This window comes from Aedes aegypti, chromosome 2 (genome assembly GCF_002204515.2).
Source record: "Aedes aegypti strain LVP_AGWG chromosome 2, AaegL5.0 Primary Assembly, whole genome shotgun sequence".
NCBI lineage: Eukaryota > Metazoa > Arthropoda > Insecta > Diptera > Culicidae > Aedes > Aedes aegypti.
The window spans coordinates 359,364,101-359,389,935 of record NC_035108.1 but is presented as its reverse complement, the minus strand read 5'-3'; the positions used below and the strand labels follow the sequence as shown (position 1 = coordinate 359,389,935).

The following is a 25,835-nucleotide window of genomic DNA, read 5'->3' as shown; positions in this document are numbered from 1 at the left end:
TTCAGGAGTTCCTAAACCATTTTTTTTGGAGAAACTATGGATTAATTCATTTACAATACACGACGCGAGACTGAACATAACACTTATTGTTCTAACACACATAAAAAAGATTCAAAATTTAGCTTTTCCGTCGACCGGTTTCGGGCTCGATGTTGCCCATCTACAGAACGATGTCCAACTGATTACACGAAGAAAACAACACAGCTTCCTACTTTCTGGAGAAAGTCAGAAAAAGAGAGTATCAACGAATATTTCGTCTCGCCAAGTGGAAAAGTGGCGAAGTTATTGGAGCATCGTCATCATTCATCAGTGGTTGTTCTGCAGTGGAGATGAACATTGATTCCCAAGCATTCAGGTGGGAAACTTTTCTGATGCTCTTTTTAAGCTTCGCATGTTCCCAGTCTATGGTGTGGTTAAGCTCTGTAGAGTGTGCTGCCACACTTGATTCGTGGACTTTTTCGTTGTCCACGGCGTTTTTATACTCCCTCAAACGAACTTTAACTTTCCGACGGGTTTGTCCAATGTATACCGATGGACAAATTTTGCAGGGAATCTCGTAGATTCCAGACAATTCGTCTGCTGGAATTTTATCCTTGAGGGCACATAAGTATTCCTTCAACGTGTGACCGCTCTTATAAACTACATGCAGTCCGTGTTGTTTAAGAACAGTTTGCATGGAGCTTGTGATTCTCGGATAGAACGGTAAGCTTATCCGAACAGCTTTTTCTTTTTGTGGTTGGGGTGTGGTTGCGTTTTGGCGATGTTTTTTTTCCGTTCATGTTTTCTGAGGATTCTTTTTACCCAGTCTGACGTCGTGTATTGTAAATGTACGATAGTTCTTACGTTAGCACAAACCCAGAATTATGAGTGTATGGATTAATTTTTGGAAGAATTACTTTATAAAAGATTAGAAAAATAAATAGAAAACAATATGGAAGAACGACAATTTTTAGAGTACTCCATGTGGAAATTACTGGAGTTATTTTTGTTAGTTTTCTTGAGCAAATACTAATGATCCTATTCAAAAATCTGTGAAGGCATTTCTGGACGATTTCTGAGAGAATTGGGGTTTGAGGAGTGTTGAGATTATTTCATTTTCAGATTTCTGGTTTAAAAATGATTACAAAATCAAATGTTCAATAAATGCTTAGGCTCAAAAGTATTTTAAAACACATGGCATTGAGAAACTGCAAATTTGATTGAAAATTTGATCGGCGTTCAGACAGACCGGACTAGTTTTCGCCTCGCAAAGATAAGTTCAGGACTCCAGAAATTCTGATTTTTTCGTTGCTATGTTGATACAAATGTTTCATCAAATAGTTAGATTTCATTATCACAGCAAATAATCCAAATATTGCGTTATTCAGAGAACTTGGGACATGTTTTCCTGAAATCATTAAAACACACTTGGTTCACTCTGTCTGAACACCGACCATTTCATCCATGCTCGTTAAAAGAATCCATCTTTCAATGAGTCAAATATTTTTTTTTAGGTCTCTTTATTGGTTTCTCGCGATTCAGCTGTGCCGAAAAATCTAAAAAAAAATATCGTTATGCTGTTCTATTTCGAAATACCATACGTACGCCAGCAAATTTGAACCTTAATCCGTAACCATAATTGAATTCAAAATAATCAATGCATAAATAAAAAATATAACCTAATCAAAAATAATACTGATCAATATTAAAAGAAAATGCGAAAATAGGGTCGTGCAGAATTCTTCCGCTATAAGAAGGGAGAACATGAAGTGATCAGGCACAGTATAAATCTAGAATTATTTTTTGATATGAAATAATGTATGCATCTTCCTCGTTTAAGGTGTAAATGAAATGAAGGCTTACCTTAAAATTTCAAGAGCACTAATCTAAAGGACCAGACAGCGGTTCAAGATAATAACTTGATCGAAAAACCAGCGATTGACCAATCAATCGACTTAAGTTTTCAGCTTGAATTAATGTCTGGTTCCCTAAAATTTGTGCTCTTGAAGTGCTGAGGTGTGGCTTTGATTTACAATCACCTTAACCTCAAAGTGATCAGAACCACCATTTAAAAAATAACCTTCATCTTTTTCGTCTTCGTCCATTAGTTGTGAAAGTGAGAGAGAACTTATGCGCGCAAATTATCTGCATTCTGCACCACCTGAGTGAATCCAAAACATTGGGAACTCACGCCTCGCAAAAATATTGCGAAATGTTTTTTTTTTACATTCAGGTGCAGTGAACGTGGACGATTGGAGATGCGTACGCAATGCCGTTTTTGATCGAAATTAAACCAGAAATTTCGCGAAATTCCATTTTATTTTGTTTGTGTTCAATTTTCCTTGGAAATATTTTGACGATTTGGCGAAACGAAACGAAATCGTAAAGTAAAAATTTCGCTTGTTTGAGTTACGTTGAATTCCGCGGAATTCCGATTCGAAGCGTGTTTGACGGAATCATTCGGGTACAATACTGGCAACTATTTTAAGTTGCGTAATGAATTATTCTTCAGCAATTTTCAGAAATTGTTCAATAATGGTGAACATCCTGATATGATTTTTGATATTTTCAAGAGGTTTTCTATGAAATTGCAAAACAAACTTTGTACGCAACTCGTTGAAGAACTCAATTTTATAGCACTCGACATACCTCGTTAGATGAATGTACGATTCGTGCTGTAAAAATCATCATTCTGCAACTATCTACGTAAACTACTATAACATAAAGGTCAGATGCTACTTATCCAAGTTCCATCTAAGCACACATGCTGTTCAAAAAAGGATGTAAATAAATACAGTCACCCCACAGTTATGGATCAACTAAGAGTCATTTGTAAGAACAAAATATGATTAAACAACATGGTGGCGCTGTACAAACCAAAGTTACCTTCCTGACACTGCAGAATATAGTCGTTTTTGAGAATACACGTCAAAATTTGCGATTTTTTACCAAAAAGTGTCGATTTAAATTAAAATTCCAAACAATGTCCACCCCACAGATGTGGATCGGTGGAAGAAGAGGATCCGTATTATCGATCAAATCGACTCATATTATGGATCAAAACACTATAACAGCAATTTAACTGCGAGGAAAATGAATGGTGTGTTGGTGAAAGCATACGTTTTGGCGTTTCTTTCGGAATCGTCTTATCTTTGATTCATAACTGTGCCCCACAGTTATGAATCAACGCTTCTGGGAATACGATTGACATTTTATTTCCTACAGACGGGAATAATATATTTAAGCATATTTGAATTGATTGCGATGCTGTACAGATTAATGGTTCACGTAGGTAAAATGTGTTCTGCGAAATTGCACCTGTATTTGATGAGATATTTCCGTTTTAATGCAAATCTGATCCATATCTGTGTGCTATCCATAACTGTGGGGTGACTGTAGCTAAGATTAAAATTCAAGTTCCATGGCACCTACAGTCGAGCTATTATACCTTAAGTATCACACATAAAAAAAACTTTTTATTATTGAACAAAATAAAGGAAGAATAAAGAACTTATTTGCATTGATCGAAAGCTTTCGATCTATTTTTGAATGGAAAATATGAAAACTTTGGAAAAACACGATTTTGATTGGTGTTATTTTTTTCTACCAATCTAATGCTACTATAGGAACAGAAATTAGAAATAATGCTACTATAGGCACATGTGCATATGCAATATTATATAAAAAATAAGTTTTTTCATAGTTTTCATGTTTTTTGTCTTCTATTGAACCAAGATACAAAACATACACCGACCCTACCTGGTCAATTTTGCAGCATTGACCAATCAGACCTCGCATACGATACATGTGGCAGTTAACGCTTCGAACATATTTGTTTGTGCTTCCAACCAAAACAAGCACGATATTAAAAATCAAACAGCTTTACTTAAAACAGCTTTCCCATACACAACCTCCATCAGTACATTGATCTGTTTCCGTAAATCAAAATGAAAATTGTTCTAATAATATTATGCATTTGCGCCATTTTTGTAGCAGTTTTCGGTGCCCCACAGTGTGGATGTGGATGCGGATGTTGTTCTTGCTGCGGTGGGGGAGGTGATCAAGTGGAACCTGTTGAAGATGCGGATTCATCCCAACTGCAGCGGGGATTCAACTTCTTTGGAATAGGAAAAGCCATTGCCAAAGGGCTGGCTAAGGTCGGAAAAGGAGCTGAGGTGGTCAGCCATGTGGCCGATACTGCAAGTGACGTCGCCAATATCGTTGACATTGCGTCTGGCGGAGGCGGAGATGAGAAGTGATATTGTTGGAGGTTGCCCGTGGCGATACAATAAACTGTTGTTGTTGTTTTTTGCTTTTAGTGAATGCAAATTTGTTTTGGGAACATAATTGAAAAATCCAACAAATTAGGTGCACGTTTCTGGCTCGTCATACAAGTTGTGGCATGTGAAACAACTTTCGAAACCACTCTGACATTTGATGGACAGCTAGCGAAAAGTTTTCGTACCGAGGATATTAGCGCGCGTTATAGTTACTTGCTGTGCAACAATGTATAAATGGACGAATTGTGACTGCATGCTTGCATTTACAGTGAAAATCCGATGTTCCATGACTCGATTTCGGCGGATCAAACCATTTACACACTTGCATTATAATACAGGATTCCGTGAATTTCACCGTAATCTCAACAGCTGAAAAGTTCGGTGAAATAAATTATTGATCATTGCACGAATTTTTAGATTCTAATGAAATTGTTCATGTGCTAGGTACAATTTGCACACTCACTAACATCAGCAGGCGTATGCTTTGAAAACTATGTATGACGTTTCAAAATAGTTCAGCTGAGACGTTCAAAGCAGTCAAACAAATTGCATCAAAACGTCTTCATTGTTATGTTTATTTGAAAGCAACCAGCATTGGTGAAAAAAAAAACATCCACCGTATTACCAGCCTTCAGACTTATTTTCTCGACAAACGGTCTTTGGAATCGTGAACGACAACCAATGGCCAGCAGCCTAAAGCTATTCGGGAAGTATTTCCCTTGAGAAGCTGTTGGCTACTCGATCCATAATGACAGAATCATCGTCTTCGGAATCAGATCCGCTTCTACAGATTCGGGACGTAATCGATTATCGATTCGGCATTTCTCCTAACGGAAGAACTTTCATTTACTTAATCTTAGTCCTTGTCTATCGATTCACTTAGGTACTCCACGTTGAAGAATGAACTGAACTCTTCATCTAGAGGTCTTCTGAAGCATCTGGAACATTCTTCCGATGGCGTTGCTGGAAATGTTAATATAGTCCATTTAACATCAAAGCACGCTGTAAAACGAGAATGTGTGTGTACTTGAGAGGTGTGCAAATGTTCACTGTGCAAAAATTTTCTGCACAGTAGTCTAATAAGGTGCAAAATGCTCAATAACGGAGTACTGTAAATTTTTAGAGTTTTCGGTAAAATGTCACCGGAATCCGTTATTTTTCGACGGAATTACGGTGTTTTATTTCACCGAACTGTTAGGCTGTTGAGAATACGGTGAAAATCACGAATTACGGTAAAACAATTTAAGTGCGTAAACAATCACAGATCTGCTCAAACATTCCACCTAAGCATTGCTGTTGCATTTCTAAATATTTCCATAACACGTTCAACTCCGACTTATGGAGGTTTTGCTGCATAAAAGCACCATAGATAGATTCAGTTAAGCAAAATGTATAAAGTGCACATCGTATTCTTGTACAGTGGAGATACTACCTAGAGCAGTGCTGCATAAACAGCGCTTTTCAATCATATTTTAAACCAAATGATCCCTTTCATGACGCAAGATTGCATCGCTGCCAATGTCACCTTTATTCACAGAAGAGAGGATCTATGAAGAGAAATCGATAATGCGACTTACGCCCTTGTTCTAGAACACACTTGATATATGAATTCACAACTTCCTTACAAAAAAGTTTGGTTTTTCAAATAAAGGGAAAAATTGCGCGCTTTCTTCCAAGGGTGAAATGGTTAATGTTGATAATTGCATCGTAATGAGCAATCAGTGCGATTACTTACTTACTTATTTGGCTTTACATCAATTATCTTGATAAAGCCTCACCAATTCACTCGATTCATGGCCGTTTCCCTCCATTCTTGACTGTGACCCACGCTCTCCAGGATTGTTGTCCGGCATTCTTGCAACAAGCCCTGCCCAGCGTATCCTTCCAGCTTTTGCTACCTTCACAATACTAGGTTCGCCGTAGAGTTGAGCGAGCTTGTGGTTCATCGTTCGCCACCACACACCGTTCTCAAGCAGGCCGCCTAAAATCGTCTTTAGCACTCGGCGTTCGAAAACCCCAAGAGATTGCAAGTCCTCCTCGAGCATAGTCCACGTATCATGCCCATAGAGGACTACCGGTCTTATGAGCGTTTTGTACATCGTACATTTGGTGCGGGGGTGAATCTTTTTTGAACGCAGTTTCTTCTGGAGCCCATAGTACGACTTCCGCTGATGATGCGCCTTCGTATTTCCAGACTGAGTAATTCCAAGCAACAGCACCAAAATTTGGTAATTTTTTTAATTCATTTTTTTCTATTGAGCTGAAACTTTGCACAGTTTTCCAGTTCCATCTAAATCGTCATTTTCCGATATCAAATCTTCAAGTTGAGTCACGACTAACTTTTCATGGGTGTATGTGAAAATGGTTCAAAAATATTCAAAAAGCTGCACAGCAAAAACGGTTCGTTCGATTGTTAGACAACTAAAGAAACAAAGTTAGACAACTAAATAAAGATTCCAAAAAAAATACACACAGTAAAAACAATTTTTTTTTTGCATTAAAAAACATAATTTTTGACACAAAAACTCAAATATCTCAAAACCCTATCGGAATACCAACGTAATTTTTTGAGGGAAAACGGTCCATTATATTAGCTATCTACCATAAAAATTTGGTGATGGTAAACCAATGAACAAAAAAGTTATGACATTTCAAACATGTCACAATTTTCAAATTTAGTAGAAAAAAAAAATTTTTTTCGGTGTCAATTATTACGGGAACCGCAGTTTGTTGCTGATTTTATTGTTAAGGGCCTTGCGTGAATTAAACAAGTCGTTTTCATGTATTCATTAGTATTATGTATATTATATGTATAAATATTATGTATATGTATAAATATTATATGTATATGTATATATGTATAAATTAAAATGAATTAACAGATTACACGAAAATATTTTTTTTTTACCAGGATATTTTTTTTTAGAGTATGATCGATGAGTTTCTTAATGTTATATATAAACTTTAAAAGTTTTGGATTTGGGTATGCGTTATGAGATCATGAAAACATTTTATTAATACTTATTTATTTATTTATTGTTATTCAATTTTTTTACAATATCGAACACTTTTGCATCATTATCAGTACAGTTCGAGTATAGTTTTGCTTTAATTTTATTTTCTGACAATGGAATGAAACAGTGAAGTTTTTGGGTTCCTTGGATAGTTTTCGCGTTATTATATTGCTCGCTGAGCTCTGATGCCGTTAATTCGTACTCTTCAGTAGTAGTAAAACAAAATGATAATTTTGTTAAATCTTCTTCTTTTCTGCGATTCGCCCAATCAAATAGTTCTTTTGCAGTTTTAATTGGATGCTCACGTTCTTTGGCTAAACTTGCTCTTGTGGCCATGCGCTTTATGGTTCCTCCAATAGCATCACAAGGACCTTTGCCATGTGACGTAGCAAAGAAATGCCATTCTGCATCAATTCCGTACTTTGATTTAAATTGACATAGGCTCGAAAAATTCTTACGGTTTTTGTACTGCGATGCTGCTTCATCAGACATGAAATATATCTTTCTGATTTCTTTATCCTTATCAACGCGTAAAAAGTTAATCATTTTGGCAATGAACAAATTTACAGATACTGAGTCGTGTCTTAAATCTTCGGAAATTACAATAAAACTAAAATGTTCAATTTGCGTACTTCCATTGAAATCAATAACGAATGGATGAATTGTAGCTTGTTGTACGTTCCAGTGATGGGACTGCACTTCATCTTGCAATACAAACCTATAGTTTTCAGAAAAATCACAAATGACTAAAAATTCACCATCTTGTAATGTATTTTTCGTATTTTTTAAAAAGCGGGATTGCTCTGTTTTAATAAAGTCGTGAGGAATTAAACTTTCTAATTTCAAGCAAAAAAAAGACACAAACTCATCTACAGGTTTTACAATAGTTTCTAGGTCACACCTATCCGTGGTCACCCATTGCTCAAATGATAACTGATCAATATAATTTTCTTCAAACTCAGCGAATAAAGTATTTTCCAATGATGAAGAATCTGGACAATCCGAACAAGATCGTAGATAGCAATTTGATGTTGTATTTTCACACAAAAGACTACCAGTTAACATTTTAATATCCTTTGATAAATTGATTCTTTTCAAACTATGTAAGATTAGGTTAATATTTTCGTGTGTTGTGCACACACAAACATTATGTGTTCCTGAATTGGATAGAAGCTTGCATTGCCTTGGACGAAGGCTTGCAAATGAGGAAAAACCTACCTTAATATTTTCGTTAATTTCCTTGAAGCGTGTATATGCTTCTTTCAAAGTAGTCATCATTAATCGTTTTTGGATTGCTTGACGCTTTCCATCTTTTTTTACAGATACATTATCTTTTTGGCCAGGCATAGCTCTACTTACTTCATCGTCTTCAAAATATTGAACTATTTTTTCTTTTGTCTCATCTGTTAATGAAGTACTCGACCTAGCATTTTTGGTTGCAAGACAGTTATTTTTGAATTGTTTTGCTTCTTTTGCTGTATTTCTATTGGTTTTGAACTCATCAATGGCGTCTTGAATAGACCACGAGCTTGGCAGCATCGACAAAATCAATATTTTTTCTTTCCTTGTCGTGGCTAGATTCGAGAACCTTTCCTTCATATTCATAATTACCTCATCGTAGTCTGTATTTTCCACATCCTCAGGTCCTAATTTGAAGAGGTTTCTTCGTACAGCTTCGTTGATTTCACGGTATTTTTTCTCGGGATAATTGACATAACCCATCTTCGTCCATTTAATCGGAGTCACTTTTATTCCAGCTATCCCTTCGTTGAAGCGTTCGATGTTGACCATCTGGATGCACTCATCTTCTGATTGATTTGTTGAAACAGATGTCGCTGATGGTACCGTGGCAAGACTATCTGCACTTGGTACTTCTGGTAACTCCTCGGTGCATCTAGTAATTCCTCAGTTGTTGTTGTTTTCGAACTTCCTGCAACCTGATCCACCGATGATGTACAGATTGCCCGTTTGTCAACGTTTAAACGGCAGGACGTACAAATGCGTAAATTTGTATTCAATGTAGACATTGGAGCATAACCAGCCGCTTTCAGTTTATCTATGGTGCTTTCGGTGAGATTTCGTAGCTCTTTCGAACACTTTTTTTCTGCAAACGGCCTGCAACAGTTGAGAAAGCGACTACTCATGTTGCTCGTTAGATTTTAATAAACAAAATCACTTTTAAGTTTTTACTGACTAGTTTGGTGTCGTTTGCTTGACTGAAGAAAAATTTTACAATTAAATCTTTTATAACCATAGTGGTAGTATATTTTTAGCTTTTTCGTGAGTATGTTCATGGTATGTACCTATCATGTTTTTGATGTTGTTGAAATTACTCGCTTTCTCCCAAATATGATTAACAAAGTCTATTCTCTACCAAGGCGGGTCTATACCCAGGTGTAATCAGATTTTAACTTTGTGGAGAAAACCAGCGCCGAGAAAACCGACCTGCTTTACGTATACTAGATCACCTGGGTATAGACCCGCCTTGTTCTCTACGAGGTAAACTTTTTGCAGGTAAACTAGTCGTATACCTGTATAGAAAACTTTTTTTGTAGCTTTTGTCTTCAATATTAGATTTCTTATAGGTTTCTTTTATCAAAAGGTTTCAACACTATTGAGAGAATTTTTCTTCAGTTACGTACAATAAAAAAATATGACACTATCAAGACTTTAGATCACAACACTGGATCGCGTCTAACTTTCTAATAGATGCTATAATAGTTATGAATAATTAAATAAAATATCATGAAAACAACTTGTTAACCTCATGTGGTACCCTTAACAAAAAAATCAGCAACAAACTGCGGTCCTAAAAAAAATTAACAATGAAAAAAAAAAAATTTTTTTCACTAAGTGTCAAATTTGTGAAATATTTGAAATGTCATAACTTTTTTGTTTATTGGCTTACCATCACCAAATTTTTATGGTAGATAGCTAATATAATGAACCGTTTTCCCCTCAAAAAATTACGTTGGTATTCCGATAGGGTTTTGAGATATTTGAGTTTTTGTGACAAAAATGATATTTTCTAATGCAAAAAAAATTTTTTTTTACTGTGTGTATTTTTTTTGGAATCTTTATTTATATGTCTAACTTTGTTTCTTTAGTTGTCTAACAATCGAACGAACCGTTTTTGCTGTGCAGCTTTTTGAATATTTTTGAACCATTTTCACATACACCCTTTTGAAAAGTTAGTCGTGACTCAACTTGAAGATTTGATATCGGAAAATGACGATTTAGATGGAACTGAAAAACTGTGCAAAGTTTCAGATATTTTTGAAATGGTCGATCAGAATCGACTTGCATGCCTCCGTGGAATCCCTCAGACTAACATTGTTGTCAGCCGTCAACAAGGAGCCGAGGTAGACGAACTCGTCCACCATCTTGAAGATATCCCCGTCTATCGTAACACTGCTTCCTAGGCGGGCCCTGTCGCGCTCAGCTCCGCCAACCGGCATGTACTTTCACTTTGTTTTCGACGCATTCACCATTAGCCCGACTTTTGTTGCTTCGCGTTTAAGGCGGGTGAACAAATCTGCCACCGTTCCAAATTTTCTCCCAATAATATCCATGTCGTCCGCGAAGAAAACAAATTGTCCGGATCTCGTGAAAATCGTGACTCGACTGTTTAGTAGCCTGGGACACGGTTATATGAAAAATTTAGATTCTCGCTCCAGTCCACTTTTTGGATTGCATTTAGGTCCCATAACAACTGTGCAAAATTTCAGCTCGATAGGAGAAACTATATTTTAGCGCCAGCCATTCAAAGTTTGTATGGGATTTACTATGGGAAAACCTACTTTCACAAATAAAAATCGCCAGAGATCGCCCATTGTCCTCTATAAAAATTCTGAACTCAGATCTCGATAGGTATTTCTACGATGAACAACATTGCCGAAGACCGCAAAGCAATCCGATGCTTATGAAAAAAGTTATTAAGCATAGACTATTCGAAAATTTTGCCCGATTTTGTTATTATTGTTATTCCTTTACGTGTTAATCAACGTCGCCTTGTCAATAGGTTTTCATTGAATAACTTTTTTTACAAGTGTCGTATTGTTTCGCGGTCTTCGGCAATATTCTTCATCGTAAAAATACCTATCGAGGTCTATGTTCAGAATTTTTATAGAGGACAATGGGCGACCTCTGGCGATTTTTCTTTGTAAAAGTAAGTTTTCCCATAGTAAATCCCATACAAACTTTGAACGGCTGGCGCTAAAATATAGTTTCTCCGATCGAGCTGAAATTTTGCACAGTTGTTATGGGACCTAAATGCAATCCAAAAAGTGGACTGGAGCGAGAATCTAAATTTTGTCCCACACTACTGTTCAGGCCGGCTCTCCGCATGACACCTTCAAGCGCAATATTGAACAACAGGCACGAAAGTCCGTCGCCCTGTCGTAGTCCCCGCCGAGACATGAACGAACTGGAGTGTTCGCCCGAGATCATCACGCAGTTTTGCACACCGTCCTTCGTTGCTTCGATAAATCTTGTGAGCTTCCCGGGAAAGCTGTTCTCGTCCATGATTTTCCATAGCTCAACTCGGTCGATACTATCGTATGTCGCCTTGAAATCGATGAACAAATGATGCGTTGGGATCTGGTACTCACGGCATTTCTGGAGGATTTGCCGCACGGAAAAGATCTGGTCCGAATTTGGCGGATTTAGGCAAAAGATCTTGAACTTCATTAAGGGAATCAAGGAGACTGGTGCGTTTGCCGGAAACTCTTAAAGATCGCGAACTTCTTTTCAAACATCCCCAGTTCAGGAAGTCGTTATGAAAAAGAGAACCTAACCAAGCATAAAAAATGGTTGCGAACTGGGAGGGAGGCACAGATTAAGGTTTTTTTTTTTAAATGCAGTTATCTTACTACTTGCCAACGACATGATGAAAATCGCTAGTTTTCTTTTGTTGTATACCTTCGATTTTTCCGGACGAACATGGAAAAAAGGCCACAGTTTTGTATGTATTTAAGTTTTATTTTTATCGAAAAAAAATGAAGAGATGCGAATTTTAATACTTTAGCTAGGAATGCTGTTCACCTCAAGAAAAGTAAAAATTTCTTCGGAATGGTCAAGAAATTTTCTACAGTGAGCTCCATTTGAATTTACATTACTGTTCAACTGCGTACTGCGATCAAAGAAAAATGCTTTTCTTGCGAAAAATTTCCTACGCATCGAGAAAGGCGTTTACTTTTCTGGTGAAGTGTATACTTCCCATTAATATTCAATCATGAATTGGTTCTTATTCGTTTTTTGCCACCTTTGATGAAAGCGAATAAATGTTTTGATCAAATACACGCTTATATCATGTTTGTCCATTGTTTAAGATCTCAGCTCACAGTGAAGTTCGTGACAGCAGAATCTCGGTGCTCTTTGACGTACAGAAATTTCGTATCGGTTTCTCCCTCTCAGTCACGGTCTTTTATATTAATAAGTTGATATATTCCGAAAACTGACAGCTATTTGACGACGTCATCCATATCCACCTCCAAAAAATTTGTGAAAAAAAAAATGATTTAGTGGTCTGGATGTGGTACGATAGGAATGACGTCACATGTTTACAATTAATTTTGATTTTTACACTAGTAAAAAGCCTGCCTTGTTAATTTTTTGTTCTGTGCATCGAAGTAAGCATGGAACAAATTTTCAGATTTTCATTTTCAGTCAATCTTATATCTATTTCTGACCAGAGAAGAAGCAGTACAGCACCTCGAGAAGAATTGAAAATGAAGCCTGAGGTAGAAATAAAAATGTTGAATGTAAGAAATAGACGTTAAGCTTTCTATCGGCGCACTTCTCGGGTCACATAACGGCAGAGGAAATGAAACTCAAAAGCAGTGCACAGTTTACCTTTTTTCTGCTATTCCTGGGCGAACAGAATCTGCTATTTGAATTTTTATTTTGTTTTCTACACGTGAAGAAAACTTTGTGTACTCATTTTAAAATCTTCAAGTTAGTTCGTGTTGATTTAAGTACGTTAATTTCGGGATGTGATGTGCCAACCGTTATATTGTGCAGCAATACCCCCACTAAGGATTACCGCTACACGTTGGACTATCAGCGCGCTCGTGTTTCCTACTGAACGATTCCGCGACGACGGAACGTTTCAGCTGAATGTTGGATCCGGTGAGTTCGTTTCAATGGGGTCTCACATGGCCTGTGTTTTATTAAGGGCTATTGGTGATCGGGTTTGTTCCGATCAACTCAGATCGGCAAGCTGCACAATCTGCGGTCAATTCGCTCCTGAGCATTTCAAAAACTATGCGAGATTATATTTATAACTACTTCACTACCCTGGTGGTCAAAATAAAACTTGTTTACTGGAAAAAGGGTTCTTGTTAGTCTACCGTGGGAATTTGGTAGAGCTGATCGAAGCAGTTTTTACAATTATGAACTACATGTAAACGTTTAAGGTAAAAGCTTCCCAAAATCAGAATTAATAAATAGGGTCCTAAAGCCCTGTTCCAATTTTGGTACCAAACGCTTGAGTTTAGACCAAAAACACATGTTTACTCAATTTTTAAATAATTTTGGTTGTTTTAAGTCCAAAAATACATTTTGTCACACCCTTTAGTTTGAACTCAATGTTTTCCGTGTCCCTTCCGAAATGTCAGATAGGAATAACCCCAGTGTAAAAACTAAAACCCCTGTGGTATTTTTGTCGACAAAGTAAACGTCAAACATGATCAAAAGTGTCATTTTAAATTAAAGTTTAAAAATGTTATAGCCGTTATTTGGTTTAGAAAAATTGTTTAAGTATTTGCAAGAACATGCTCTTTCGTGTTATTAAATGAAAAAAAAAAATTAATTCAAATTTTTAGGACCCAATTGTATTCATTTTCAGTTTGTTTAGATTCACATATGAAAAGGTTGATATCTTTTTGATTATTGTACCACGAAATTTGCGGAAGGTATAATATAAATATATGTATCACCTGCCACCTTTAATGTTTACGGAAACATGAACGGATAGATTGTCAATCTGATAGGAGCTCCCGAAAACATCCGTAGAGTAGAGAAGAAAATCATCAAATTGGAACGTGTTGCATTCTGTTGTATCCTCATTTTATTGCACCATTGCTGTATTTTTCCAAAGCTTTGACCAGTTGGTGATTACTGATGACGGCGTATTATTATTTCCTATATTAGTTTTTTAAGTCACATAACCATTGTAATGTTCGTCACTAAAAGTGACGGCATGTTCTCGATTCGAATCATTCTTTAAATACCGCACACCCCCGTTAATTTGAACGGTACCTCATTTAAACCATCGGGGTTCATTTTTAATTTGAACATCTAGTCACCTTAGAAACGTGTTTCTGGTTACCGCTTTCACTGTTTTGTTTTGATTCTGCGTTCCGTTCCACAGCGTTTCATTCCACTTTACTTCGTTCCTTGAGCTAAATGACGTTTGAACCATTTTTAATCTGAACGATGTGCAAATTTGCGGGGTGCAAATTAAAAAGTGTTCAGATTAAATGTGATCAAACCAACGGGGGTACCCGGTAGTACAGCATTTCTTTACATAAAGTAGGCCTAAATAAGTGTAGGTTGCATGGATCACAATACTTACCAAAGTAAATCCTGAACATGTAACTTTTTATCCCTTCCCTTCACGAAAATCCCTTCTTGTGACAATCACGAAGATGCAGAGGTGATCTCGGTCTCTAGTAACAATGAATGTCACACCAAGTTTCCTTCCCTTCCCCGTAGGGTTTTGGTACCGGGAGTACCGGTACCGAAAGTACCGGTATTACCGATCAATTTTTGGTACCGAATTACCGGTACTAGAAGGCATTGAGTACCGGGATTTCCGGTACTGAATAAAAATCTAAAATTCGTTTGAATCAACATTTTTTCACAATAAATGATTCACGAAGAACTCGTCAGGTCCATCAAGGAACGCATTACATGAAGACTTGTTCTAATTATCATCTTTTCTGCACTAAGGATGATTTTTTCCCTGCATAGAGAGAACGCTCATTGTTTGCATCTTGTTTCCGTTAAAAACCTTTAAAAACATTGAAAAAAAAACTAAGGGTGTTACTATTGAACGGAAATGATTCAGGAGATCCTATGGTTACCAACAAGATTATTGAATTTTTACTAATTATCGAATACAAATAAAGCTGCTGATGATGAATGTCAAGCCTTCTGACAACAAGCCATATATATAAAACAATATTTCAGGGTATCGAAACATTTGAAAGTGCTTCAATTATGACACAAGGATTGTTCGGAATAATTCATATCAAAGGATCAAAGCGAAATATATGTTAACACTTCACGATGCATGGGCAACAACCGGATGGATTTAGAAAGAGCTTTTTCGGTACCTGAAAGTTTTGTTACCAATATACGTATATGTATGGCAGTTAAACATTGAGTTTTGAACATGTTTTGTATTTAAAGTCCTACTCTATTAATGAAAAGCAAGGTGATAACATTCATTTTGAACGATTTTGGACATATTTGGTTAGAATTATAATTCATAAAAATGAAGAGTAAGGTTAAGCAAACTTGTATTGATTGACGAATTAGAAAAAGTTGCAAATATTTTATCCAATACTGTGTGCTTTAGATTTATTGAAAAAAATCTTCCAGTACCGGTATTTTACCGGTACTACCGGTACTGAGAGTTACAGTACCGTAGAACCGGTACTCGTCAAAAGGGGTCGGTACTAGGAACCCTACTTCCCCGATGACCGTAAGGACGTGGCCGGCGCCGTTATTAACTTTTTAACGTTGATCTCTCGAATTGTGCACATTGAGAATGGTTCGCTAATCCCAAGCCCCATTCATTGGTTCTCTGTGCAATTTCGATTGATCTGGTTAATCACGGAGTAGCAACTACGAATTGCACGTTCATCTATGATTATGCTTATGCTATGCTTGTGTTCCTGGGCGAATAGAATCTTTTTAAATATTTTCACCAGATTATTTTCGATTTCAACCCTTGTGATATTTTCATAAGCAAAATTTTAAAAGAAGTTTCATATCAATAAGATTAATTGTTAATTAAATTATTTTTGTGAGTATTTTTCAGCTAATTTAATTATTTAAATCAATGCATGCAATTGATTAAAGGTGAAGCCATTTTGAGCATTGAAAGAGGAAAACAAATTATTACTAAATTATTGCAATAAAGCTTAAAACTTGCTATACAAACACGAACAATTTCAATTTAGGACTCACTAGTCCAATCGAAAATTAAGCTACTCAGGATTTAATCAGCATTCTCAATCAAGAGTACGTTTTCAAAAAATCCTTGGAGACTGATTTGTATGAAGTGAAAAAAAAAAAATCAAGAATATGCAAGCCCCAGGTGATGATGGAATTTTTTACATCTTCATCAAGAAACTTCCAGAGAATAGCTTATTATTTTTGGTTGATATATTTAACACAATTTTGGATTGGTTTGGTATTCTAATGGCCTACCGCTTCTGCTTCATAAGCAGATGATCATGGGTTCAATCCCAGGCCCGTCCAGTTCCTTGAACTTTGTAATTGTATCTCTCATTTGCTTCTGTCTTCTATTCCTAATCTGTCCAACTCAAACTAATCGTTCATAACAAACGCTAGAACCAGTAACGTACAAGAAATCGTTTTTCTAACGCTTCCATTCCTCCAACGTTTTTCTAACGCTTCTATTCCTCCATCATTATAGCACGCCTTTCCTTACGCCTGATACATAGGCAGTCTGCTAACCACAAAAGCATACTTCTCTGCCATGCTTTCCCCCCAATCCATACACTCTCGCTTGAACTGGCGTAGTTGCAGGCGGATTCCACGGTCTACAGTGGACCAGTATAAGTGCAACATCAGTTCCTCCCCCTTCCCCTCATTGGCCAGCATTCTGACGTGGCAGGCGCCATTGTTGCCTTAAACTATAAGATCACCAGCACTTATACACTGAGGGTGTCTGTTAGTCCCAAGCAGCCATCTAGTTGGTTCCTTGTGTAAGTGCAGCTGATCTGGCGATACCTGGGGTAGCATCCACGGGTGGCCAAAAAAGCACAATACATATTTAACAAAATTTTGCAGTTGGCATATTGTGGAAAAATGTTAGGATTGCATCTATATAAATAAAAATGGAATGGTGTGTGTATGTCACGAAATGGCTTACGATCGGGTCAGCGGATTTGGATGATTCTTTCTCCATTTTGTTCGTCAAGGGTTCCGACGTGTTTGTGTGTATAAAAGTTCCAGGATATACACTGGGAAAGTCGGAGGGACAATTTGTGGTGATTTTCAACAGCCTACTTCAGTGATTCCCAAAGTGGGCGAATTCGCCCCCCTGGGGGCGATTTTTATGTCCAGGAGGGCGAAAAATTGTAAAATGATATTTGGGGGGCGAAAAAACAAGAAAGAGGGCGAAAGTATGAGACACTGAAAACAACGATTTAGTACATTTGGAGAAGACACTCAATTCAATAGAGAATTATGTTCAAACAATCTGAAGACTATTTGATTACACGTTCAACCTTTTCCCTCTATTTATTGTACACTAGTGGTCCCGGCAAACTTCGTCTTGCCATCAAGTAGGCTGTTGTAAAACGTCATGTCCATTCCCCATACAAAATTAAAGATTAGTTTTCTCCCGTTTTCCCGACTACTCCGAAGACTTTCCTAAGTTTTTCTTTCACACGAACACGTCGGAGCCCTTCAGGAATTCAACTGTGAATGATTCATGAAAATCCATCGACCCGTTTTTGAGCCATTTCGTGACATACAAATACCACTCCATTTTTATTTATATAGATAGATATATACTAGTGGTCCCGGCAAACTTCGTCTTGCCATCAAGTAGGCTGTTGAAAAATCCATCCCGTCCCATATAAAATGACAGTTCCGTTCACGCTCGTTTTTTTCTACTTTCCCGGTGAATATCCTGAGACTTAAATACATATAAACACGTCGGAACCCCTGACGAACAAAACGGAGAAAGAATCATTCAAATCCGTTAACCCGTTCGTGAGCCATTTCGTGACATACAAACACCATTCCATTTTTATTTATATAGATAGATAAGATCTTCCATTTTATAATAACAATGACAAGTATTGTGCAAACAATATGAATGACGAATTATATTTAATATGCATTTTGTTTTTAAATCGTTTGTGTTCACTTGATTTATGTATTTGCAACTGACATTTTCTCAAAATATAGATATATAGATATATAGATATATAGATTTACATTATCTATTTGCAAAAAACAGACAGCATTGAAGTGTTATTAAAGTGACAAATATGTTAAAATTATTAGATATTTTTAGAAATGGTTTCGAAATCCAAAAGAAATAATTTGATGTTTTATTTCCCGAAATTTTAGGATTTTTTTAACATTGCAGTAAAAAACATCAAGAACATATGAAGTTTCCTATGTTTTTTATGATATTTAACATTTAAAAATTGTGAAACATTTATTACTCAGAATTTAAGCCTATTTTGGCAATAAGTTCAACAGAAAATAAATTTCAACAATTAATTATTATTATTATTATCTTTATTAACGAGACTTTCAGCCTGAGGCTGGTTCATCTCGGTAAATTTCAACAAATAAAATTAATAAGTTTCGATATAAAAAAGTGGGCCAAACCTTTTAAGTGCCGTTAAATCTGGGCCAGTAAGCCTGTAATGCACATAGGCTAGTTATATTTGCTATTATAAATTACTGACAAGTACATCATAATTGTCGTTTACTGAAATTCATGAAAACATGTCGAATAGATTTGTTGATACAAGAAAATCATTGAATAGAATAGTCGCCTGACTTTGTCATGGATATAAGTACGAGTCAAGGTGATTTTTTGGTACATAAAATGCTTCAAAACCACATATGATTAACATCTTTACACTATTAACCAAGCTTCGATACACTTATGGTAATATAACGATCAAAACTTTGGCAAAGTAAAGTGTTCAATGCAAATATTTCAAAGACATATCAAGGGGGCGATTCCAAAAATCAATTGGCCTCAAGGGAGCGAAAGTCAAAAAAGTTTGGGAATCACTGGCCTACTTGATGGCAAGACGAAGTTTGCCGGGACCACTAGTAAATAATAAAACCGTACAAAAATCCTGCCGCAGCTTCCTGCTATCTTCCAATCCGTTTGCTTTCCTCTATCAGTAAACTTTTCAAGAAGGTCATTCTGATCAGAATGATAGTCCACATCAAGGAAACTTCAGTTTTCGCTAATGAACAGTTCTGACATGGACATTTGACCACTCATTAACTTTTACGTGTAAAATATTTGATTCGTTCCAACAAATCTGAAAGCTTTTCTATTGGTCTTGCTCTTCTAGACATAGAAAAAGCATTTGACAGTGGTTGGAATGAAGGTTTGATTGTAAAAGTCAAAAATCGTTGTTTGTGGATCTGTGCCACAGGACGAAGCCTGCGTGTCATGTAGATAGCAAACTCATTGAGGATATTCAAACCAAATGTAACACATGTAAAAAATGGCTTTATCCACTTGTTAATTGAAAATCGAAACTTTGTCTCAAGAACAATCTTCAAAATTTTGATCTTCAAACAAATTTTCAGGCCAACCATGTTGTATATTGTACCAATATAGACTAGCTGTTGCAATACCAGGAAGAAAGGTTTGCAGAGGATTCAAAATATAATTTTGAAAATAATTCTGAAGCTCCCTCCCTGGTATAGTACTAATGAGTTATATAGAATATCCAATGTTGAAACATTGGAACAAATGTCAAACAAAATTATTAATAATTTTAGACAAAAATCGTTGAAATCATCTCTAGGTTAAGTTAACTAACAGCGTTTTATTTTCTCTTATAAGCAGTTGAAATCAACTCAGCTGTAAAAATTGTGAACTGCTACGGCAAATGAATTGTAATATGATGTTACCAAAATGGTAATAAATGCCTTATTTAGTTTTACCACATTTGTATGATAGTGATATAACAAATACATGTAATGATTGGAATGATACTAAAAAAGAATTTTAAAAAGGCTTCTTACGATGAAAGATTGCATAAAACCTTTTCCGGTCCTTCTTTTACCATAATCAGGTTACCAAATAATCAGAATTTCCTAATGTTCCCCAATCCATCTAAATGTTAGAAGGCTACTATACTACTCATACGTCAGAAAAAAAATAAAGACTTCTATCCATGATTGGAAAATATCAAGATGCTGCAACCTACAGACCAGCATTTAGAATTAATAATCAAAAATGGCAAATGGCTTTGAAACGCTCTCGAGAATCCATTTTTGAACCAATTCACTTTATTTCAGCTTCAAACGAAAGATAAGAAAACCTAGCGATATCGTACTAAAGCGCTTCTTGTTGCAAGTTTCTGATAATACGGCCAAGAAAACCCCCCATGCCAAAGTGAATCATGGAAGTGCCCGAGTAGCTCTGCGCCCTACTTTGATTTTTTTAAGCTTCACCATTCATAAAGACTCAATTTTCTTGTTTTTTTTTTCATTGCGGTTTTCCAAAGCATCAAGCCACCATTGGATTTGGTCATCCTGGGATATTTTGAATACCGGTTTCGATAGTGCTCCTGGAATTACTAAAGCGCATCCGGGTCTCTCATAAATTGTGTGATGAATTTTTCAAGAGATTCCTCTTGTGATTCTACCGGAAGATTATGCAGGAATGTATCGATTAGTACCTGTGTGGGTTTTGATTGGGTAAATTGCTTTATGAATTTCAACAGGGATTTCTCCCGAAAGGTCTCCAGGATTATCTACAAGGTTTTCCATTGAATGATTCTAGAGATTCCTCGACAAGTTCCAACATGTAATTCCTTCATGGATTTATTCATGAATTCTTCCAGCGATTCCTCTAGGTGTCTAAAGTGTCTAAAAGATTTTCTCCAGAAGGCTACAAGAGATTCCTCCAAAAAATCATTTCAAGGAATCTATTAGAAATTTTCCTAGGGGTTCCACCAGCAGATCCCACAAACATACCACTAGGAATTTTTTCATTGTTTTCTTCAAAAATGTATATCCATATTGTTTTAAGAAAACTCTCAGGGCTCCTAGAAATCCTACTGTAATTGTCCGAGGAATCTTTTCATGAAATCCTTCATAATTTTCCACAAGTTCTTCAAAAATGCTTCCAAAATTTCTTCACACATTTCTTCACGGAGCTGTTCAAACAAATCCTACATGATTTCGAAGAAATGGTTTCAGTAAATTTTTCAAGAATTCTTGCAAATATTGTGGAACGCGCGTCTATTCAAGAGTTAGACGATTTGCTGCGTATTACTATTCCTTGCTCTTAGTTATTAGGGAAAACGATAACTTATATATTTTCAAGCTTTCAAATAATAATCTGTATTTAACATGGTTAAACTTAGATTAGATAAAGTTATTAATAAATGGTAAACACTTTCAAATGGCACCATTCACTTCCATTAGCATTCATTCCGTTGACGACAATCCTTCAATCAATCGCGTTAATTTATAACAAGCAGAGTCACTATCTTATTCCAAATTTCATTACGTAACCCATCGACTACTAATGCCGTATCGCCCTTTCGTAGCTGATTGCATGCACGGAATGAACCGCAAAACCAAAACCGTAGCGTGTGATAGCGGAAAATCGAATGAGCAATAATTGAGACATTGATATGTTTTTGTTTTTCCGCCAACCTCCAACTTGTGCGAATGCCACAGTCGGAAAGCACGAAACAGCTTACCAACTGATGTTGGGAGAATTTCTAAGTTTTCGTGTGTGAACTCCGACACCATGAACACCGTTGGGGGGTTGATTGACATTACCTTTTACTGATGTAAAATTGATGCACCGTCGGAGAAGGCAGAAGCAGCCACCAATCGGTCAGTCGATTCTCAAATCCTTTTTAAGGCCGTTTGAACTCAACGCGAACGCAATTTGACACCTCAACGAAACGTGACTTTCACACTATTCACACACACTCTTTGCTACTGTTGGTATTTCCCTTGGCCTTTTTTCCTTTGTCAACCGAATGGAATTTTCCGATGCGTAGTAACAATTCACTATTTTTCGAGAATTCCTCCACTGGAGCAAGGACCTCACTGATGAAAGTGGCTTTTTATTTCCAAGAAAATGGCAATCTTCTTATTCTTCCCACTAAGCACTCCCGGGTTGAACCGATTTGCACACCTTTAGCTGCTGAGTATTTCAGCCAAACGCTCTAGTCCTCGGTCAAAAGTGTACTGCAGCGTGCGAAGCGGAAACTGTTGAAATACATTCTCCCGAAAGTCTACCGTGTGGGCGAGTCGTCCCTGTTCGGACGAAAGTTCGTCTAGCCTCAATGAAAAGCTCCGTGACTTGCACACGACGCGAGACGTTCACGACCACGAAGACCAGGACCGCGTGCAGTGACGAACTTGCACCACGTTGGTTGCCACGAACAGGTCCTTGTGGGTGAGCACGAGACGTGCGACAACGATGACATGGCGAAAGCTTTCGCGGTTCTACTACTACTCTCTGGGCGCTAGAAGGACCTTGAATGGCAGAGCGCATGCCCGAGGACCCAGTTCGGGGGAGAACGTGTTGTTTCAGTAGGGTTCTTCTTTTTCTTTCTGACGTTACGTCCCATCTGGGACAGAGCTTGCTTTTCAGCATGTTCTTATGAGCATTTCCACAGTTATTAACTGAGAGCTTTCTTTGCCAATTGTCCATTTTTGCATTCGTATATCGTGTGACAAGCACGAAGATACTATATGCCCATGGAAGACGAGAAAATTTCCTTTACGGTAAGATCCTCGACCGGCGGGTTTCGAACCCTCTGCCCCCAGCTTGGTGCTGCTGAGTAGCTGCTACATTTAGTACTACGGCTTTCTGGGTACCATTTTCAGTAGTATTAGGGTGGAGTAAAATGCACTTTTTCCAAGTTTTGGAGAGATCAAATTTTAAATATCTACCGAAGTGGAGTGTAAATATTTAATTGTTACATGTGTTGATGGTACGTGAATAGTAAATTTCAGCATTTTTGAACGAAAGTTATTTCCCGCTACCGAATCATTTTATTCTACCACCCCCTATGCTTATGTGCACACAAGGAATCAAGCTCCTATCACTGACAGCGATCGATGGTGCGGCACAGTGTGGGAAGGAGGTAAAGCGTTCCAGCGAAGTCGTGACGAAAGCATTGACGTTGTTGCAATGGAAGTGATGCCATCGCTTTTTTCGTTCTTGAGTAAATATTTGCTAGCTTTGAAGTTGTAATATTATATTTTTTAGGACTGTGGACGAAGCCCCTCACGGTGTGTTTCGTAGAGCAATTGCAATACAAAAAATTCGGCATGTCTGAAATTTTGACACAAGAAAGCCATGATTTTTCCCTTTCATTTGCAACCAAAACGAAAATAATCGGTCGGGGGGTCTAGAACAAATTTTTTTTTGTTCATTTTTTTTTACGGAGTTTGGGATATAACTTTACCTTGGTAAGGACCTTGGGTCGTTTTCGACCCATCTCAAAATTCGAATCATTGTAACTTTTGATTAAAATAACCTAGCAATTTGACGTTTTCTGACAATTATTTATTTTTTTGTGGGAACATTTATTTTTGCGGAAACAAACATTTTGAATGGCCTCTTAGGGAGCTTCCATAAAATAAAAGTTACAAATTGTGACTTAGGATCGATTTCGACCCGAAAATTCAAACAGCTCGAAAAAATCAGTGTGTTGACCGAATTTAGTTCTGTTAGGTTGAAATGAAAGGCACACATGTCGATTTTTGGAAACCCATCCTGATATCCGGAATTGCGTCACTGTGGCCACCGGGAACCAGCTACATTTGAAAAAAAAATCCCTTTTATGACCCTTACTTTGACAACCTGTAGTTTCGTAACTAAACAAGTAATCTGAAGCGTCTTCATATTGTTGAATAGGTATTAACGTGGACTGTAAATAGAGATTCTCAAATCATTTAGTTATTCATACTCGGTTCCGGAAATCCGGAACATCCGAAATGTAAGTTTCCATTCCAGTTTTGTGTATGTTATTCACATCAGTACTATTCGGTTGATGAATATTATGTCATAAAATTTCTCTGTGATAAGGAACCAATTACCGGTGCACATCCCTTGAAAAACTCGGTCCTGTATGGTCCATGCGGAACCGGTTTCTGGAGACCCGGAAGGTTGCCAATCTGGACAATTGGATGAAATTACTTGAAATTATGCCAAAAATCAAATAATTTTTAGTGTCCAACTCATAAAGATTGATGATGTTTGGGTGTATTTTGCCAAAAAAATGAATTGATGGTTATTCTGGTCCTTTTGGAGCACCGAAATGACCACCGGAAAACCACTAAAACTAGGCATGCGACGGCTCAAACTTCATGAGTCACAGGCTCTTCTTATTCAATTATAGCGCCAACTCGAACGTCTTTTGATGGAAGATTAGCATCAAAAGTCGTTCGAGCTGGTGCTTTTATAAGTTTTGAACACAACAAAGCTATACAAAACATAGTACTTGAGATCTGCTGGATATATATAGGGGCCTTCCTTAGCCGGCTGGTTAGAGTCCGCGGCTACAAAGCAGGTCGGTCCAGGATCTTTTCGTTATGAAAATTTCCTTGACTTCCCTGGACATAAAGTATCATCGTACCTGCCACACGATATACGAATGCGAAAATTACAACTTAAACAAAGAAAGCTCTCAGTTAATAACTGTGGAAGTGCTTATAAGAACACTAAGCTGAGAAGCCGGCTCTGTCCCAGTGAGGACGATCATGCCAAGAAGAAGAAGAAATAGCAAACAAATCTGTATGCACTAAAGTTCACCATTTTGGCTAATCGGAGATTTTTATGATTCACCTGATATTTTTGTTAAAGCTTAGTTTGATTTCTTTGTTAAGCTAGTAAAATCGTAAAGTTAATGGGTAATATTTTCAAAGCTGACTGAATTTATTTGTTTTATGTATAGAATTCCGTACAACTCTAATAAAACTATGCTAAAACTGAACATTACAGCACTTATTGAGATCTCTAAGCAAAATGTTACGATCACACGATCAATCTTTCACATCAAAGTGTGTTTTCTACCATCAAAGTGTATTTTCGTCAGCATTATTATTAATATTCTTAGAGTAAGGTGGGGCAAAAGTTCAACCTTAGTAGTATAATCAAAGTTTCCAGGAAAACAATAGCAGTTAAAACAAAACAAATACCATACAGTAAACCGCCAACATATTGGCTATAATTTTGCTGAACAAACTTGTGACAAAATATTTACCCATTTTTAGTTATAACAGTTTCAAAATTAATTGTCTTATTCGAACTTTTGCCCCACCGGTGGGGCAAGAGTTCGAATCTAGTGTGGGGCAAAAGTTCGCTGGCTAAAACACAAAATATCGATCCTTTTATGATAGGCATACTTTACACCAGCCGTAAACTTAAGTTTGACAAAAAATACACACTAAATTTTCATCAAAAAATTGCCCAAAACTGGGTAAATTGTAATACACTCAAAAATAGCAGTTTTTCACAAAACTATGTGGAAATGTTAAATTTGGTGACAATTTTCATACGATCAGACAAATTTAACTGAATTTGAAGATAATATGTGGGTTTTAGGCAATT

At 36.9% G+C, this 25,835-nt stretch overlaps 1 protein-coding gene and 1 long non-coding RNA gene across 4 annotated transcripts in view; one reads left to right on the top strand and one right to left on the bottom strand.

The window, feature by feature from the left end:
* Positions 1 to 22,487, bottom strand: part of LOC5573079 (prohormone-3) — a 140,400-nt gene extending 117,913 nt beyond the window's left edge. For 2 of the 3 annotated variants that reach the window (XM_021846431.1, XM_021846432.1), the window contains exon 1: positions 22,043 to 22,487. The gene's annotated coding sequence lies outside the window, so the exon portion shown is untranslated. The remainder of the gene's footprint in view (positions 1 to 22,042) is intronic. The other variant, XM_001660663.2, reaches the window with a different exon arrangement.
* Positions 3,865 to 4,513, top strand: LOC110676883. Its single transcript, XR_002500803.1, has 2 exons — positions 3,865 to 4,234; positions 4,299 to 4,513. It is a non-coding gene; the product is annotated as an uncharacterized LOC110676883 (long non-coding RNA).
* Positions 22,488 to 25,835: the final 3,348 nt, after the last annotated feature.